The sequence below is a fragment of the Somniosus microcephalus genome, unplaced genomic scaffold (assembly GCF_052327205.1).
Source record: "Somniosus microcephalus isolate GS21.2 unplaced genomic scaffold, FLI_Smic_1.0 unresolved_chr1, whole genome shotgun sequence".
NCBI classification, from domain to species: domain Eukaryota; kingdom Metazoa; phylum Chordata; class Chondrichthyes; order Squaliformes; family Somniosidae; genus Somniosus; species Somniosus microcephalus.
In genome coordinates, this window is record NW_028225179.1 from 35,131,345 (window position 1) to 35,150,390 (window position 19,046).

A 19,046-nucleotide genomic window follows, 5' to 3' on the forward strand; every position below is an offset into this window, starting at 1 on the left:
AAAGCTCCCTCTACACTGTCCCATCAAACACTCCCAGGGCAGGTACAGCACGGGTTAGATGCAGAGTAAAGCTCCCTCTACACTGTCCCATCAAACACTCCCAGGGCAGGTACAGCACGGGTTAGATACAGAGTAAAGCTCCCTCTACACTGTCCCATCAAACACTCCCAGGGCAGGTACAGCACGGGTTAGATACAGAGTAAAGCTCCCTCTACACTGTCCCATCAAACACTCCCAGGGCAGGTACAGCACGGGTTAGATACAGAGTAAAGCTCCCTCTACACTGTCCCATCAAACACTCCCAGGGCAGGTACAGCATGGGTTAGATACAGAGTAAAGCTCCCTCTACACTGTCCCATCAAACACTCCCAGGGCAGGTACAGCACGGGTTAGATGCAGAGTAAAGCTCGCTCTACACTGTCCCATCAAACACTCCCAGGGCAGGTACAGCACAGGTCAGATGCAGAGTAAAGCTCCCTCTACACTGTCCCATCAAACACACCCAGGGCAGGTACAGCACGGGTTAGATACAGAGTAAAGCTCCCTCAACACTGTCCCATCAAACACTCCCAGGCCAGGTACAGCACGGGTTAGATACAGAGCAAAGCTCCCACTACACTGTCCCATCAAACACTCCCAGGCCAGGTACAGCACGGGTTAGATGCAGATAAAAGCTCCCTCTACACTCTCCCATCAAACACTCCCAGGGCAGGTACAGCACGGGTTAGATGCAAAGTAAAGCTCCCTCTACACTGTCCCATCAAACACTCCCAGGGCAGGTACAGCACGGGTTAGATACAGAGTAAAGCTCCCACTACACTGTCCCATCAAACACTCCCAGGCCAGGTACAGCACGGGTGAGATGCAGATTAAAGCTCCCACTACACTGTCCCATCAAACACTCCCAGGGCAGGTACAGCACGGGTTAGATGCAGAGTAAAGCTCCCTCTACACTGTCCCATCAAACACTCCCAGGGCAGGTACAGCACGGGTCAGATGCAGAGTAAAGCTCCCTCTACACTGTCCCATCAAACACACCCAGGGCAGGTACAGCACGGGTTAGATACAGAGTAAAGCTCCCTCAACACTGTCCAATCAAACACTCCCAGGCCAGGTACAGCACGGGTTAGATACAGAGCAAAGCTCCCACTACACTGTCCCATCAAACACTCCCAGGCCAGGTACAGCACGGGTTAGATGCAGATAAAAGCTCCCTCTACACTCTCCCATCAAACACTCCCAGGGCAGGTACAGCACGGGTTAGATGCAGAGTAAAGCTCCCTCTACACTGTCCCATCAAACACACCCAGGGCAGGTACAGCACGGGTTAGATACAGAGTAAAGCTCCCACTACACTGTCCCATCAAACACTCCCAGGCCAGGTACCGCACGGGTGAGATGCAGATTAAAGCACCCTCTACACTGTCCCATCAAACACTCCCAGGGCAGGTACAGCACGGGTTAGATACAGAGTAAAGCTCCCTCTACACTGTCCCATCAAACACTCCCAGGGCAGGTACAGCACGGGTTAGATGCAGAGTAAAGCTCCCTCTACACTGTCCCATCAAACACTCCCAGGGCAGGTACAGCACGGGTTAGATACAGAGTAAAGCTCCCTCTACACTGTCCCACCAAACACTCCCAGGGCAGGTACAGCACGGGTTAGATACAGAGTATAGCTCCCTCTACACTGTCCCATCAAACACTCCCAGGCCAGGTACAGCACGGGTTAGGTACAGAGTATAGCTCCCTCTACACTGTCCCATCAAACACTCCCAGGCCAGGTACAGCACGGGTTAGGTACAGAGTAAAGCTCCCTCTACACTGTCCCATCAAACACTCCCAGGGCAGGTACAGCATGGGTTCGATACAGAGTAAAGCTCCCTCTACACTGTCCCATCAAACACTCCCAGGGCAGGTACAGCACGGGTTAGATACAGAGTAAAGCTCCCGCTACACTGTCCCATCAAACACTCCCAGGGCAGGTACAGCACGGGTTAGATGCAGATTAAAGCTCCCTCTACACTGTCCCATCAAACACTCCCAGGGCAGGTACAGCACGGGTTAGATGCAGAGTAAAGCTCCCTCTACACTGTCCCATCAAACACTCCCAGGGCAGGTACAGCACGGGTTAGATACAGAGTAAAGCTCCCTCTACACTGTCCCATCAAACACTCCCAGGGCAGGTACAGCACGGGTTAGATACAGAGTAAAGCTCCCTCTACACTGTCCCATCAAACACTCCCAGGGCAGGTACAGCACGGGTTAGATACAGAGTAAAGCTCCCTCTACACTGTCCCATCAAACACTCCCAGGGCAGGTACAGCATGGGTTAGATACAGAGTAAAGCTCCCTCTACACTGTCCCATCAAACACTCCCAGGGCAGGTACAGCACGGGTTAGATGCAGAGTAAAGCTCGCTCTACACTGTCCCATCAAACACTCCCAGGGCAGGTACAGCACAGGTCAGATGCAGAGTAAAGCTCCCTCTACACTGTCCCATCAAACACACCCAGGGCAGGTACAGCACGGGTTAGATACAGAGTAAAGCTCCCTCAACACTGTCCCATCAAACACTCCCAGGCCAGGTACAGCACGGGTTAGATACAGAGCAAAGCTCCCACTACACTGTCCCATCAAACACTCCCAGGCCAGGTACAGCACGGGTTAGATGCAGATAAAAGCTCCCTCTACACTCTCCCATCAAACACTCCCAGGGCAGGTACAGCACGGGTTAGATGCAAAGTAAAGCTCCCTCTACACTGTCCCATCAAACACTCCCAGGGCAGGTACAGCACGGGTTAGATACAGAGTAAAGCTCCCACTACACTGTCCCATCAAACACTCCCAGGCCAGGTACAGCACGGGTGAGATGCAGATTAAAGCTCCCACTACACTGTCCCATCAAACACTCCCAGGGCAGGTACAGCACGGGTTAGATGCAGAGTAAAGCTCCCTCTACACTGTCCCATCAAACACTCCCAGGGCAGGTACAGCACGGGTCAGATGCAGAGTAAAGCTCCCTCTACACTGTCCCATCAAACACACCCAGGGCAGGTACAGCACGGGTTAGATACAGAGTAAAGCTCCCTCAACACTGTCCAATCAAACACTCCCAGGCCAGGTACAGCACGGGTTAGATACAGAGCAAAGCTCCCACTACACTGTCCCATCAAACACTCCCAGGCCAGGTACAGCACGGGTTAGATGCAGATAAAAGCTCCCTCTACACTCTCCCATCAAACACTCCCAGGGCAGGTACAGCACGGGTTAGATGCAGAGTAAAGCTCCCTCTACACTGTCCCATCAAACACACCCAGGGCAGGTACAGCACGGGTTAGATACAGAGTAAAGCTCCCACTACACTGTCCCATCAAACACTCCCAGGCCAGGTACCGCACGGGTGAGATGCAGATTAAAGCACCCTCTACACTGTCCCATCAAACACTCCCAGGGCAGGTACAGCACGGGTTAGATACAGAGTAAAGCTCCCTCTACACTGTCCCATCAAACACTCCCAGGGCAGGTACAGCACGGGTTAGATGCAGAGTAAAGCTCCCTCTACACTGTCCCATCAAACACTCCCAGGGCAGGTACAGCACAGGTTAGATACAGAGTAAAGCTCCCTCTACACTGTCCCACCAAACACTCCCAGGGCAGGTACAGCACGGGTTAGATACAGAGTATAGCTCCCTCTACACTGTCCCATCAAACACTCCCAGGCCAGGTACAGCACGGGTTAGGTACAGAGTAAAGCTCCCTCTACACTGTCCCATCAAACACTCCCAGGGCAGGTACAGCATGGGTTCGATACAGAGTAAAGCTCCCTCTACACTGGCCCATCAAACACTCCCAGGGCAGGTACAGCACGGGTTAGATACAGAGTAAAGCTCCCTCTACACTGTCCCATCAAACACTCTCAGGGCAGGTACAGCACGGGTTAGATACAGAGTAAAGCTCCCGCTACACTGTCCCATCAAACACTCCCAGGGCAGGTACAGCACGGGTTAGATGCAGATTAAAGCTCCCTCTACACTGTCCCATCAAACACTCCCAGGGCAGGTACAGCACGGGTTAGATGCAGAGTAAAGCTCCCTCTACACTGTCCCATCAAACACTCCCAGGGCAGGTACAGCACGGGTTAGATACAGAGTAAAGCTCCCTCTACACTGTCCCATCAAAGACTCCCAGGGCAGGTACAGCACGGGTTAGATACAGAGTAAAGCTCCCTCTACACTGTCCCATCAAACACTCCCAGGGCAGGTACAGCACGGGTTTGATGCAGAGTAAAGCTCCCTCTACACTGTCCCATCAAACACTCCCAGGGCAGGTACAGCACGGGTTAGATACAGAGTAAAGCTCCCTCTACACTGTCCCATCAAACACTCCCAGGGCAGGTACAGCATGGGTTAGATACAGAGTAAAGCTCCCTCTACACTGTCCCATCAAACACTCCCAGGGCAGGTACAGCACGGGTTAGATGCAGAGTAAAGCTCCCTCTACACTGTCCCATCAAACACTCCCAGGGCAGGTACAGCACGGGTCAGATGCAGAGTAAAGCTCCCTCTACACTGTCCCATCAAACACACCCAGGACAGGTACAGCACGGGTTAGATACAGAGTAAAGCTCCCTCAACACTGTCCCATCAAACACTCCCAGGCCAGGTACAGCACGGGTTAGATACAGAGCAAAGCTCCCACTACACTGTCCCATCAAACACTCCCAGGCCAGGTACAGCACGGGTTAGATGCAGATAAAAGCTCCCTCTACACTCTCCCATCAAACACTCCCAGGGCAGGTACAGCACGGGGTAGATGCAGAGTAAAGCTCCCTCTACACTCTCCCATCAAACACTCCCAGGGCAGGTCCAGCACGGGTTAGATACAGAGTAAAGCTCCCACTACACTGTCCCATCAAACACTCCCAGGCCAGGTACAGCACGGGTGAGATGCAGATTAAAGCTCCCACTACACTGTCCCATCAAACACTCCCAGGGCAGGTACAGCACGGGTTAGATGCAGAGTAAAGCTCCCTCTACACTGTCCCATCAAACACTCCCAGGGCAGGTACAGCACGGGTCAGATGCAGAGTAAAGCTCCCTCTACACTGTCCCATCAAACACACCCAGGGCAGGTACAGCACGGGTTAGATACAGAGTAAAGCTCCCTCAACACTGTCCCATCAAACACTCCCAGGCCAGGTACAGCACGGGTTAGATACAGAGCAAAGCTCCCACTACACTGTCCCATCAAACACTCCCAGGCCAGGTACAGCACGGGTTAGATGCAGATAAAAGCTCCCTCTACACTCTCCCATCAAACACTCCCAGGGCAGGTACAGCACGTGTTAGATGCAGAGTAAAGCTCCCTCTACACTGTCCCATCAAACACACCCAGGGCAGGTACAGCACGGGTTAGATACAGAGTAAAGCTCCCACTACACTGTCCCATCAAACACTCCCAGGCCAGGTACCGCACGGGTGAGATGCAGATTAAAGCTCCCTCTACACTGTCCCATCAAACACTCCCAGGGCAGGTACAGCACGGGTTAGATACAGAGTAAAGCTCCCTCTACACTGTCCCATCAAATACTCCCAGGGCAGGTACAGCACGGGTTAGATGCAGAGTAAAGCTCCCTCTACACTGTCCCATCAAACACTCCCAGGGCAGGTACAGCACGGGTTAGATACAGAGTAAAGCTCCCTCTACACTGTCCCACCAAACACTCCCAGGGCAGGTACAGCACGGGTTAGATACAGAGTATAGCTCCCTCTACACTGTCCCATCAAACACTCCCAGGCCAGGTACAGCACGGCTTAGGTACAGAGTAAAGCTCCCTCTACACTGTCCCATCAAACACTCCCAGGGCAGGTACAGCATGGGTTCGATACAGAGTAAAGCTCCCTCTACACTGTCCCATCAAACACTCCCAGGGCAGGTACAGCATGGGTTCGATACAGAGTAAAGCTCCCTCTACACTGTCCCATCAAACACTCCCAGGGCAGGTACAGCACGGGTTAGATACAGAGTAAAGCTCCCTCTGCACTGTCCCGTCAAACACTCCCAGGACAGGTACAGCACGGGTTAGATACAGAGTAAAGCTCCCTCTACACTGTCCCATCAAACACTCCCAGGGCAGGTACAGCACGGGTTAGATACAGAGTAAAGCTCCCTCTACACTGTACCGTCAAACACTCCCAGGGCAGGGACAGCACAGGGTTACATACAGAGTAAAGCTCCCTCTACACTGTCCCATCAAACACTCCCAGGGCAGGTACAGCAAGGGTAAGATACAGAATAAAGCTCCCTCTACACTGTCCCGTCAAACACTCCCAGGGCAGGTACAGCAAAGGGTTAGATACAGAGTAAAGCTCCCTCTACATTGTCCATCAAACACTCCCAGGGCAGGTACAGCACGGGTTCGATACAGAGTAAAGCTCCCTCTACACTGTCCCATCAAACACTCCCAGGGCAGGTACAGCACGGGTTAGATGCAGAGTAAAGCTCCCTCTACACTGTCCCATCAAACACTCCCAGGCCAGGTACAGCACGGGTTAGATGCAGATTAAAGCTCCCTCTACACTGTCCCATCAAACACTCCCAGGGCAGGTACAGCACGGGTTAGATGCAGAGTAAAGCTCCCTCTACACTGTCCCATCAAACACTCCCAGGGCAGGTGCAGCACGGGTTAGATGCAGAGTAAAGCTCCCTCTGCACTGTCCCATCAAACACTCCCAGGGCAGGTACAGCACGGGTTAGATACAGAGTAAAGCCCCCTCTACACTGTCCCATCAAACACTCCCCGGGCATGTACAGCACGGGTTAGATACAGAGTAAAGCTCCCACTACACTGTCCCATCAAAGACACCCAGGGCAGGTACAGCACGGGTTAGATACAGAGTAAAGCTCCCTCTACACTGTCCAATCAAATACTCCCAGGGCAGGTACAGCATGGGTTAGATGCAGAGTAAAGCTCCCTCTACACTGTCCCATCAAACACTCGCACGGCAGGTACAGCACGGGGTTAGATACAGAGTAAAGCTCCCTCTACACTGTCCCATCAAACACTCCCAGGGCAGGTACAGCACGGGTTAGACACAGAGTAAAGCTCCCTCTGCACTGTCCCGTCAAACACTCCCAGGGCAGGTACAGCGCGGGTTAGATACAGAGTAAAGCTCCCTCTACACTGTCCCATCAAACACTCCCAGGGCAGGTACAGCATGGGTTCGATACAGAGTAAAGCTCCCTCTACACTGTCCCATCAAACACTCCCAGGGCAGGTACAGCATGGGTTCGATACAGAGTAAAGCTCCCTCTACACTGTCCCATCAAACACTCCCAGGGCAGGTACAGCACGGGTTAGATACAGAGTAAAGCTCCCTCTGCACTGTCCCGTCAAACACTCCCAGGGCAGGTACAGCACGGGTTAGATACAGAGTAAAGCTCCCTCTACACTGTCCCATCAAACACTCCCAGGGCAGGTACAGCACGGGTTAGATACAGAGTAAAGCTCCCTCTACACTGTACCGTCAAACACTCCCAGGGCAGGGACAGCACAGGGTTACATACAGAGTAAAGCTCCCTCTACACTGTCCCATCAAACACTCCCAGGGCAGGTACAGCAAGGGTAAGATACAGAATAAAGCTCCCTCTACACTGTCCCGTCAAACACTCCCAGGGCAGGTACAGCACAGGGTTAGATACAGAGTAAAGCTCCCTCTACATTGTCCATCAAACACTCCCAGGGCAGGTACAGCACGGGTTCGATATAGAGTAAAGCTCCCTCTACACTGTTCCATCAAACACTCCCAGGGCAGGTACAGCACGGGTTAGATGCAGAGTAAAGCTCCCTCTACACTGTCCCATCAAACACTCCCAGGCCAGGTACAGCACGGGTTAGATGCAGATTAAAGCTCCCTCTACACTGTCCCATCAAACACTCCCAGGGCAGGTACAGCACGGGTTAGATGCAGAGTAAAGCTCCCTCTACACTGTCCCATCAAACACTCCCAGGGCAGGTGCAGTACGGGTTAGATGCAGAGTAAAGCTCCCTCTGCACTGTCCCATCAAACACTCCCAGGGCAGGTACAGCACGGGTTAGATACAGAGTAAAGCCCCCTCTACACTGTCCCATCAAACACTCCCCGGGCATGTACAGCACGGGTTAGATACAGAGTAAAGCTCCCACTACACTGTCCCATCAAAGACACCCAGGGCAGGTACAGCACGGGTTAGATACAGAGTAAAGCTCCCTCTACACTGTCCAATCAAATACTCCCAGGGCAGGTACAGCATGGGTTAGATGCAGAGTAAAGCTCCCTCTACACTGTCCCATCAAACACTCCCAGGGCAGGTACAGCACGGGTTAGATACAGAGTAAAGATCCCTCTACACTGTCCCATCAAACAGTCCCAGGGCAGGTACAGCACGGGTTAGATACAGAGTAAAGCTCCCTCTACACTGTCCCATCAAACACTCCCAGGGCAGGTACAGCATGGGTTAGATACAGAGTAAAGATCCCTCTACACTGTCCCATCAAACACTCCCAGGGCAGGCACAGCACGGGTTAGATACAGAGTAAATCTCCCTCTACACTGTCCCATCAAACATTCCCAGGGCAGGTACAGCATGGGTTAGATACAGAGTAAATCTCCCTCTACACTGTCCCATCAAACACTCCCAGGGCAGGTACAGCACGGAGTTAGATACAGAGTAAAGCTCCCTCTGCACTGTCCCATCAAACACTCCCAGGGCAGGTACAGCACGGGTTAGATACAGAGTAAAGCTCCCTCTACACTGTCCCATCAAACACTCCCAGGGCAGGTACAGCACGGGTTAGATACAGAGTAAAGCTCCCTCTACACTGTCCCACCAAACACTCCCAGGGCAGGTACAGCACGGGTTAGATACAGAGTATAGCTCCCTCTACACTGTCCCATCAAACACTCCCAGGGCAGGTACAGCACGGGTTAGATACAGAGTAAAGCTCCCACTAAACTGTCCCATCAAACACACCCAGGGCAGGTACAGCACGGGTTAGATACAGAGTAAAGCTCCCTCTACACTGTCCCATCAAACACTCCCATGGCAGGTACAGCACGGGTTAGATACAGAGTAAAGCTCCCTCTACACTGTCCCATCAAACACTCGCACGGCAGGTACAGCACGGGGTTAGATACAGAGTAAAGCTCCCTCTACACTGTCCCATCAAACACTCCCAGGGCAGGTACAGCACGGGTTAGATACAGAGTAAAGCTCCCTCTGCACTGTCCCGTCAAACACTCCCAGGGCAGGTACAGCGCGGGTTAGATACAGAGTAAAGCTCCCTCTACACTGTCCCGTCAAACACTCCCAGGGCAGGTTAAGCACGGGTTAGATACAGAGTAAAGCTCCCTCTACACTGTCCCATCAAACACTCCCAGGGCAGGTACAGCACGGGTTAGATACAGAGTAAAGCTCTCTCTACACTGTCCCGTCAAACACTCCCAGGGCAGGTGCAGCACAGGGTTAGATACAGAGTAAATCTCCCTCTATACTGTCCCATCAAACACTCACAGGGCAGGTACAGCACGGGTTAGATACAGAGTAAAGCTCCCTCTACACTGTCCCATCAAACACTCCCAGGGCAGGTAAAGCACGGGTTAGATACAGAGTAAAGCTCCCTCTACACTGTCCCGTCAAACACTCCCAGGGCAGGTACAGCACAGGGTTAGATACAGAGTAAAGCTCCCTCTACACTGTGCCGTCAAACACTCCCAGGGCAGGTACAGCACGGGTTAGATATAGAGTAAAGCTCCCTCTACACTGTCCCATCAAACACTCCCAGGGCAGGTACAGCACGGGTTAGATACAGAGTAAATTTCCCTCTACACTGTCCCATCAAACACTCCCAGGGCAGGTACAGCACAGGGTTAGGTACAGAGTAAAGCTCCCTCTACACTGTCCCATCAAACACTCCCAGGGCAGGTACAGCAAGGGTTAGATACAGAATAAAGCTCCCTCTACACTGTCCCGTCAAACACTCCCAAGGCAGGGACAGCACAGGGTTACATACAGAGTAAAGCTCCCTCTACACTGTCCCATCAAACACTCCCAGGGCAGGTACAGCAAGGGTTAGATACAGAATAAAGCTACCTCTACAATGTCCCGTCAAACACTCCCAGGGCAGGTACAGCACAGGGTTAGGTACAGAGTAAAGCTCCCTCTACATTGTCCCATCAAACACTCCCAGGGCAGGTACAGCACGGGTTAGATACAGAGTAAATCTCCCTCTGCACTGTTCCATCAAACACTCCCAGGGCAGGTACAGCACGGGTTAGATGCAGAGTAAAGCTCCCTCTACACTGTCCCATCAAACACTCCCAGGCCAGGTACAGCACGGATTAGATGCAGATTAAAGCTACCTCTACACTGTCCCATCAACAGTCCCAGGGCAGGTACAGCACGGGTTAGATGCAGAGTTAAGCTCCCTCTACACTGTCCCATCATACACTCCCAGGGCAGGTACAGCACGGGTTAGATGCAGAGTAAAGCTACCTCTACACTGTCCCATCAACAGTCCCAGGGCATGTACAGCACGGGTTAGATACAGAGTAAAGCTCCCACTACACTGTCCCATCAAACACAACCAGGGCATGTACAGCACGGGTTAGATACAGAGTAAAGCTCCCTCTACACTGTCCCAGCAAACACTCCCAGGGCAGGTACAGCACGGGTTAGATGCAGAGTAAAGCTCCCTCTACACTGTCCCATCAAACACTCCCAGGGCAGGTGCAGCACGGGTTAGATGCAGAGTAAAGCTCCCTCTGCACTGTCCCATCAAACACTCCCAGGGCAGGTACAGCACGGGTTAGATACAGAGTAAAGCCCCCTCTACACTGTCCCATCAAACACTCCCCGGGCATGTACAGCACGGGTTAGATACAGAGTAAAGCTCCCTCTGCACTGTCCAATCAAATACTCCCAGGGCAGGTACAGCATGGGTTAGATGCAGAGTAAAGCTCCCTCTACACTGTCCCATCAAACACTCGCACGGCAGGTACAGCACGGGGTTAGATACAGAGTAAAGCTCCCTCTACACTGTCCCATCAAACACTCCCAGGGCAGGTACAGCACGGGTTAGACACAGAGTAAAGCTCCCTCTGCACTGTCCCGTCAAACACTCCCAGGGCAGGTACAGCGCGGGTTAGATACAGAGTAAAGCTCCCTCTACACTGTCCCATCAAACACTCCCAGGGCAGGTACAGCATGGGTTCGATACAGAGTAAAGCTCCCTCTACACTGTCCCATCAAACACTCCCAGGGCAGGTACAGCATGGGTTCGATACAGAGTAAAGCTCCCTCTACACTGTCCCATCAAACACTCCCAGGGCAGGTACAGCACGGGTTAGATACAGAGTAAAGCTCCCTCTGCACTGTCCCGTCAAACACTCCCAGGGCAGGTACAGCACGGGTTAGATACAGAGTAAAGCTCCCTCTACACTGTCCCATCAAACACTCCCAGGGCAGGTACAGCACGGGTTAGATACAGAGTAAAGCTCCCTCTACACTGTACCGTCAAACACTCCCAGGGCAGGGACAGCACAGTGTTACATACAGAGTAAAGCTCCCTCTACACTGTCCCATCGAACACTCCCAGGGCAGGTACAGCAAGGGTAAGATACAGAATAAAGCTCCCTCTACACTGTCCCGTCAAACACTCCCAGGGCAGGTACAGCACAGGGTTAGATACAGAGTAAAGCTCCCTCTACATTGTCCATCAAACACTCCCAGGGCAGGTACAGCACGGGTTCGATATAGAGTAAAGCTCCCTCTACACTGTTCCATCAAACACTCCCAGGGCAGGTACAGCACGGGTTAGATGCAGAGTAAAGCTCCCTCTACACTGTCCCATCAAACACTCCCAGGCCAGGTACAGCACGGGTTAGATGCAGATTAAAGCTCCCTCTACACTGTCCCATCAAACACTCCCAGGGCAGGTACAGCACGGGTTAGATGCAGAGTAAAGCTCCCTCTACACTGTCCCATCAAACACTCCCAGGGCAGGTGCAGCACGGGTTAGATGCAGAGTAAAGCTCCCTCTGCACTGTCCCATCAAACACTCCCAGGGCAGGTACAGCACGGGTTAGATACAGAGTAAAGCCCCCTCTACACTGTCCCATCAAACACTCCCCGGGCATGTACAGCACGGGTTAGATACAGAGTAAAGCTCCCACTACACTGTCCCATCAAAGACACCCAGGGCAGGTACAGCACGGGTTAGATACAGAGTAAAGCTCCCTCTACACTGTCCAATCAAATACTCCCAGGGCAGGTACAGCATGGGTTAGATGCAGAGTAAAGCTCCCTCTACACTGTCCCATCAAACACTCCCAGGGCAGGTACAGCACGGGTTAGATACAGAGTAAAGATCCCTCTACACTGTCCCATCAAACAGTCCCAGGGCAGGTACAGCACGGGTTAGATACAGAGTAAAGCTCCCTCTACACTGTCCCATCAAACACTCCCAGGGCAGGTACAGCATGGGTTAGATACAGAGTAAAGATCCCTCTACACTGTCCCATCAAACACTCCCAGGGCAGGCACAGCACGGGTTAGATACAGAGTAAATCTCCCTCTACACTGTCCCATCAAACATTCCCAGGGCAGGTACAGCATGGGTTAGATACAGAGTAAATCTCCCTCTACACTGTCCCATCAAACACTCCCAGGGCAGGTACAGCACGGAGTTAGATACAGAGTAAAGCTCCCTCTGCACTGTCCCATCAAACACTCCCAGGGCAGGTACAGCACGGGTTAGATACAGAGTAAAGCTCCCTCTACACTGTCCCATCAAACACTCCCAGGGCAGGTACAGCACGGGTTAGATACAGAGTAAAGCTCCCTCTACACTGTCCCACCAAACACTCCCAGGGCAGGTACAGCACGGGTTAGATACAGAGTATAGCTCCCTCTACACTGTCCCATCAAACACTCCCAGGGCAGGTACAGCACGGGTTAGATACAGAGTAAAGCTCCCACTAAACTGTCCCATCAAACACACCCAGGGCAGGTACAGCACGGGTTAGATACAGAGTAAAGCTCCCTCTACACTGTCCCATCAAACACTCCCAGGGCAGGTACAGCACGGGTTAGATACAGAGTAAAGCTCCCTCTACACTGTCCCATCAAACACTCACACGGCAGGTACAGCACGGGGTTAGATACAGAGTAAAGCTCCCTCTACACTGTCCCATCAAACACTCCCAGGGCAGGTACAGCACGGGTTAGATACAGAGTAAAGCTCCCTCTGCACTGTCCCGTCAAACACTCCCAGGGCAGGTACAGCGCGGGTTAGATACAGAGTAAAGCTCCCTCTACACTGTCCCGTCAAACACTCCCAGGGCAGGTTAAGCACGGGTTAGATACAGAGTAAAGCTCCCTCTACACTGTCCCATCAAACACTCCCAGGGCAGGTACAGCACGGGTTAGATACAGAGTAAAGCTCTCTCTACACTGTCCCGTCAAACACTCCCAGGGCAGGTGCAGCACAGGGTTAGATACAGAGTAAATCTCCCTCTATACTGTCCCATCAAACACTCACAGGGCAGGTACAGCACGGGTTAGATACAGAGTAAAGCTCCCTCTACACTGTCCCACCAAACACTCCCAGGGCAGGTACAGCACGGGTTAGATACAGAGTATAGCTCCCTCTACACTGTCCCATCAAACACTCCCAGGCCAGGTACAGCACGGGTTAGGTACAGAGTAAAGCTCCCTCTACACTGTCCCATCAAACACTCCCAGGGCAGGTACAGCATGGGTTCGATACAGAGTAAAGCTCCCTCTACACTGTCCCATCAAACACTCCCAGGGCAGGTACAGCATGGGTTCGATACAGAGTAAAGCTCCCTCTACACTGTCCCATCAAACACTCCCAGGGCAGGTACAGCACGGGTTAGATACAGAGTAAAGCTCCCTCTGCACTGTCCCGTCAAACACTCCCAGGACAGGTACAGCACGGGTTAGATACAGAGTAAAGCTCCCTCTACACTGTCCCATCAAACACTCCCAGGGCAGGTACAGCACGGGTTAGATACAGAGTAAAGCTCCCTCTACACTGTACCGTCAAACACTCCCAGGGCAGGGACAGCACAGGGTTACATACAGAGTAAAGCTCCCTCTACACTGTCCCATCAAACACTCCCAGGGCAGGTACAGCAAGGGTAAGATACAGAATAAAGCTCCCTCTACACTGTCCCGTCAAACACTCCCAGGGCAGGTACAGCAAAGGGTTAGATACAGAGTAAAGCTCCCTCTACATTGTCCATCAAACACTCCCAGGGCAGGTACAGCACGGGTTCGATACAGAGTAAAGCTCCCTCTACACTGTCCCATCAAACACTCCCAGGGCAGGTACAGCACGGGTTAGATGCAGAGTAAAGCTCCCTCTACACTGTCCCATCAAACACTCCCAGGCTAGGTACAGCACGGGTTAGATGCAGATTAAAGCTCCCTCTACACTGTCCCATCAAACACTCCCAGGGCAGGTACAGCACGGGTTAGATGCAGAGTAAAGCTCCCTCTACACTGTCCCATCAAACACTCCCAGGGCAGGTGCAGCACGGGTTAGATGCAGAGTAAAGCTCCCTGTGCACTGTCCCATCAAACACTCCCAGGGCAGGTACAGCACGGGTTAGATACAGAGTAAAGCCCCCTCTACACTGTCCCATCAAACACTCCCCGGGCATGTACAGCACGGGTTAGATACAGAGTAAAGCTCCCACTACACTGTCCCATCAAAGACACCCAGGGCAGGTACAGCACGGGTTAGATACAGAGTAAAGCTCCCTCTACACTGTCCAATCAAATACTCCCAGGGCAGGTACAGCATGGGTTAGATGCAGAGTAAAGCTCCCTCTACACTGTCCCATCAAACACTCGCACGGCAGGTACAGCACGGGGTTAGATACAGAGTAAAGCTCCCTCTACACTGTCCCATCAAACACTCCCAGGGCAGGTACAGCACGGGTTAGACACAGAGTAAAGCTCCCTCTGCACTGTCCCGTCAAACACTCCCAGGGCAGGTACAGCGCGGGTTAGATACAGAGTAAAGCTCCCTCTACACTGTCCCATCAAACACTCCCAGGGCAGGTACAGCATGGGTTCGATACAGAGTAAAGCTCCCTCTACACTGTCCCATCAAACACTCCCAGGGCAGGTACAGCATGGGTTCGATACAGAGTAAAGCTCCCTCTACACTGTCCCATCAAACACTCCCAGGGCAGGTACAGCACGGGTTAGATACAGAGTAAAGCTCCCTCTGCACTGTCCCGTCAAACACTCCCAGGGCAGGTACAGCACGGGTTAGATACAGAGTAAAGCTCCCTCTACACTGTCCCATCAAACACTCCCAGGGCAGGTACAGCACGGGTTAGATACAGAGTAAAGCTCCCTCTACACTGTACCGTCAAACACTCCCAGGGCAGGGACAGCACAGGGTTACATACAGAGTAAAGCTCCCTCTACACTGTCCCATCAAACACTCCCAGGGCAGGTACAGCAAGGGTAAGATACAGAATAAAGCTCCCTCTACACTGTCCCGTCAAACACTCCCAGGGCAGGCACAGCACAGGGTTAGATACAGAGTAAAGCTCCCTCTACATTGTCCATCAAACACTCCCAGGGCAGGTACAGCACGGGTTCGATATAGAGTAAAGCTCCCTCTACACTGTTCCATCAAACACTCCCAGGGCAGGTACAGCACGGGTTAGATGCAGAGTAAAGCTCCCTCTACACTGTCCCATCAAACACTCCCAGGCCAGGTACAGCACGGGTTAGATGCAGATTAAAGCTCCCTCTACACTGTCCCATCAAACACTCCCAGGGCAGGTACAGCACGGGTTAGATGCAGAGTAAAGCTCCCTCTACACTGTCCCATCAAACACTCCCAGGGCAGGTGCAGCACGGGTTAGATGCAGAGTAAAGCTCCCTCTGCACTGTCCCATCAAACACTCCCAGGGCAGGTACAGCACGGGTTAGATACAGAGTAAAGCCCCCTCTACATTGTCCCATCAAACACTCCCCGGGCATGTACAGCACGGGTTAGATACAGAGTAAAGCTCCCACTACACTGTCCCATCAAAGACACCCAGGGCAGGTACAGCACGGGTTAGATACAGAGTAAAGCTCCCTCTACACTGTCCAATCAAATACTCCCAGGGCAGGTACAGCATGGGTTAGATGCAGAGTAAAGCTCCCTCTACACTGTCCCATCAAACACTCCCAGGGCAGGTACAGCACGGGTTAGATACAGAGTAAAGATCCCTCTACACTGTCCCATCAAACAGTCCCAGGGCAGGTACAGCACGGGTTAGATACAGAGTAAAGCTCCCTCTACACTGTCCCATCAAACACTCCCAGGGCAGGTACAGCATGGGTTAGATACAGAGTAAAGATCCCTCTACACTGTCCCATCAAACACTCCCAGGGCAGGCACAGCACGGGTTAGATACAGAGTAAATCTCCCTCTACACTGTCCCATCAAACATTCCCAGGGCAGGTACAGCATGGGTTAGATACAGAGTAAATCTCCCTCTACACTGTCCCATCAAACACTCCCAGGGCAGGTACAGCACGGAGTTAGATACAGAGTAAAGCTCCCTCTGCACTGTCCCATCAAACACTCCCAGGGCAGGTACAGCACGGGTTAGATACAGAGTAAAGCTCCCTCTACACTGTCCCATCAAACACTCCCAGGGCAGGTACAGCACGGGTTAGATACAGAGTAAAGCTCCCTCTACACTGTCCCACCAAACACTCCCAGGGCAGGTACAGCACGGGTTAGATACAGAGTATAGCTCCCTCTGCACTGTCCCATCAAACACTCCCAGGGCAGGTACAGCACGGGTTAGATACAGAGTAAAGCTCCCACTAAACTGTCCCATCAAACACACCCAGGGCAGGTACAGCACGGGTTAGATACAGAGTAAAGCTCCCTCTACACTGTCCCATCAAACACTCCCAGGGCAGGTACAGCATGGGTTAGATACAGAGTAAAGCTCCCTCTACACTGTCCCATCAAACACTCGCACGGCAGGTACAGCACGGGGTTAGATACAGAGTAAAGCTCCCTCTACACTGTCCCATCAAACACTCCCAGGGCAGGTACAGCACGGGTTAGATACAGAGTAAAGCTCCCTCTGCACTGTCCCGTCAAACACTCCCAGGGCAGGTACAGCGCGGGTTAGATACAGAGTAAAGCTCCCTCTACACTGTCCCGTCAAACACTCCCAGGGCAGGTTAAGCACGGGTTAGATACAGAGTAAAGCTCCCTCTACACTGTCCCATCAAACACTCCCAGGGCAGGTACAGCACGGGTTAGATACAGAGTAAAGCTCTCTCTACACTGTCCCGTCAAACACTCCCAGGGCAGGTGCAACACAGGGTTAGATACAGAGTAAATCTCCCTCTATACTGTCCCATCAAACACTCACAGGGCAGGTACAGCACGGGTTAGATACAGAGTAAAGCTCCCTCTACACTGTCCCATCAAACACTCCCAGGGCAGGTAAAGCACGGGTTAGATACAGAGTAAAGCTCCCTCTACACTGTCCCGTCAAACACTCCCAGGGCAGGTACAGCACAGGGTTAGATACAGAGTAAAGCTCCCTCTACACTGTGCCGTCAAACACTCCCAGGGCAGGTACAGCACGGGTTAGATATAGAGTAAAGCTCCCTCTACACTGTCCCATCAAACACTCCCAGGGCAGGTACAGCACGGGTTAGATACAGAGTAAATTTCCCTCTACACTGTCCCATCAAACACTCCCAGGGCAGGTACAGCACAGGGTTAGGTACAGAGTAAAGCTCCCTCTACACTGTCCCATCAAACACTCCCAGGGCAGGTACAGCAAGGGTTAGATACAGAATAAAGCTCCCTCTACACTGTCCCGTCAAACACTCCCAAGGCAGGGACAGCACAGGGTTACATACAGAGTAAAGCTCCCTCTACACTGTCCCATCAAACACTCCCAGGGCAGGTACAGCAAGGGTTAGATACAGAATAAAGCTACCTCTACAATGTCCCGTCAAACACTCCCAGGGCAGGTACAGCACAGGGTTAGGTACAGAGTAAAGCTCCCTCTACATTGTCCCATCAAACACTCCCAGGGCAGGTACAGCACGGGTTAGATACAGAGTAAATCTCCCTCTGCACTGTTCCATCAAACACTCCCAGGGCAGGTACAGCACGGGTTAGATGCAGAGTAAAGCTCCCTCTACACTGTCCCATCAAACACTCCCAGGCCAGGTACAGCACGGGTTAGATGCAGATTAAAGCTACCTCTACACTGTCCCATCAACAGTCCCAGGGCAGGTACAGCACGGGTTAGATGCAGAGTTAAGCTCCCTCTACACTGTCCCATCAAACACTCCCAGGGCAGGTACAGCACGGGTTAGATGCAGAGTAAAGCTACCTCTACACTGTCCCATCAACAGTCCCAGGGCATGTACAGCACGGGTTAGATACAGAGTAAAGCTCCCACTACACTGTCCCATCAAACACAACCAGGGCATGTACAGCACGGGTTAGATACAGAGTAAAGCTCCCTCTACACTGTCCCAGCAAACACTCCCAGGGCAGGTACAGCACGGGTTAGATGCAGAGTAAAGCTCCCTCTACACTGTCCCATCAAACACTCCCAGGGCAGGTGCAGCACGGGTTAGATGCAGAGTAAAGCTCCCTCTGCACTGTCCCATCAAACACTCCCAGGGCAGGTACAGCACGGGTTAGATACAGAGTAAAGCCCCCTCTACACTGTCCCATCAAACACTCCCCGGGCATGTACAGCACGGGTTAGATACAGAGTAAAGCTCCCACTACACTGTCCCATCAAAGACACCCAGGGCAGGTACAGCACGGGTTAGATACAGAGTAAAGCTCCCTCTACACTGTCCAATCAAATACTCCCAGGGCAGGTATAGCATGGGTTAGATGCAGAGTAAAGCTCCCTCTACACTGTCCCATCAAACACTCGCACGGCAGGTACAGCACGGGGTTAGATACA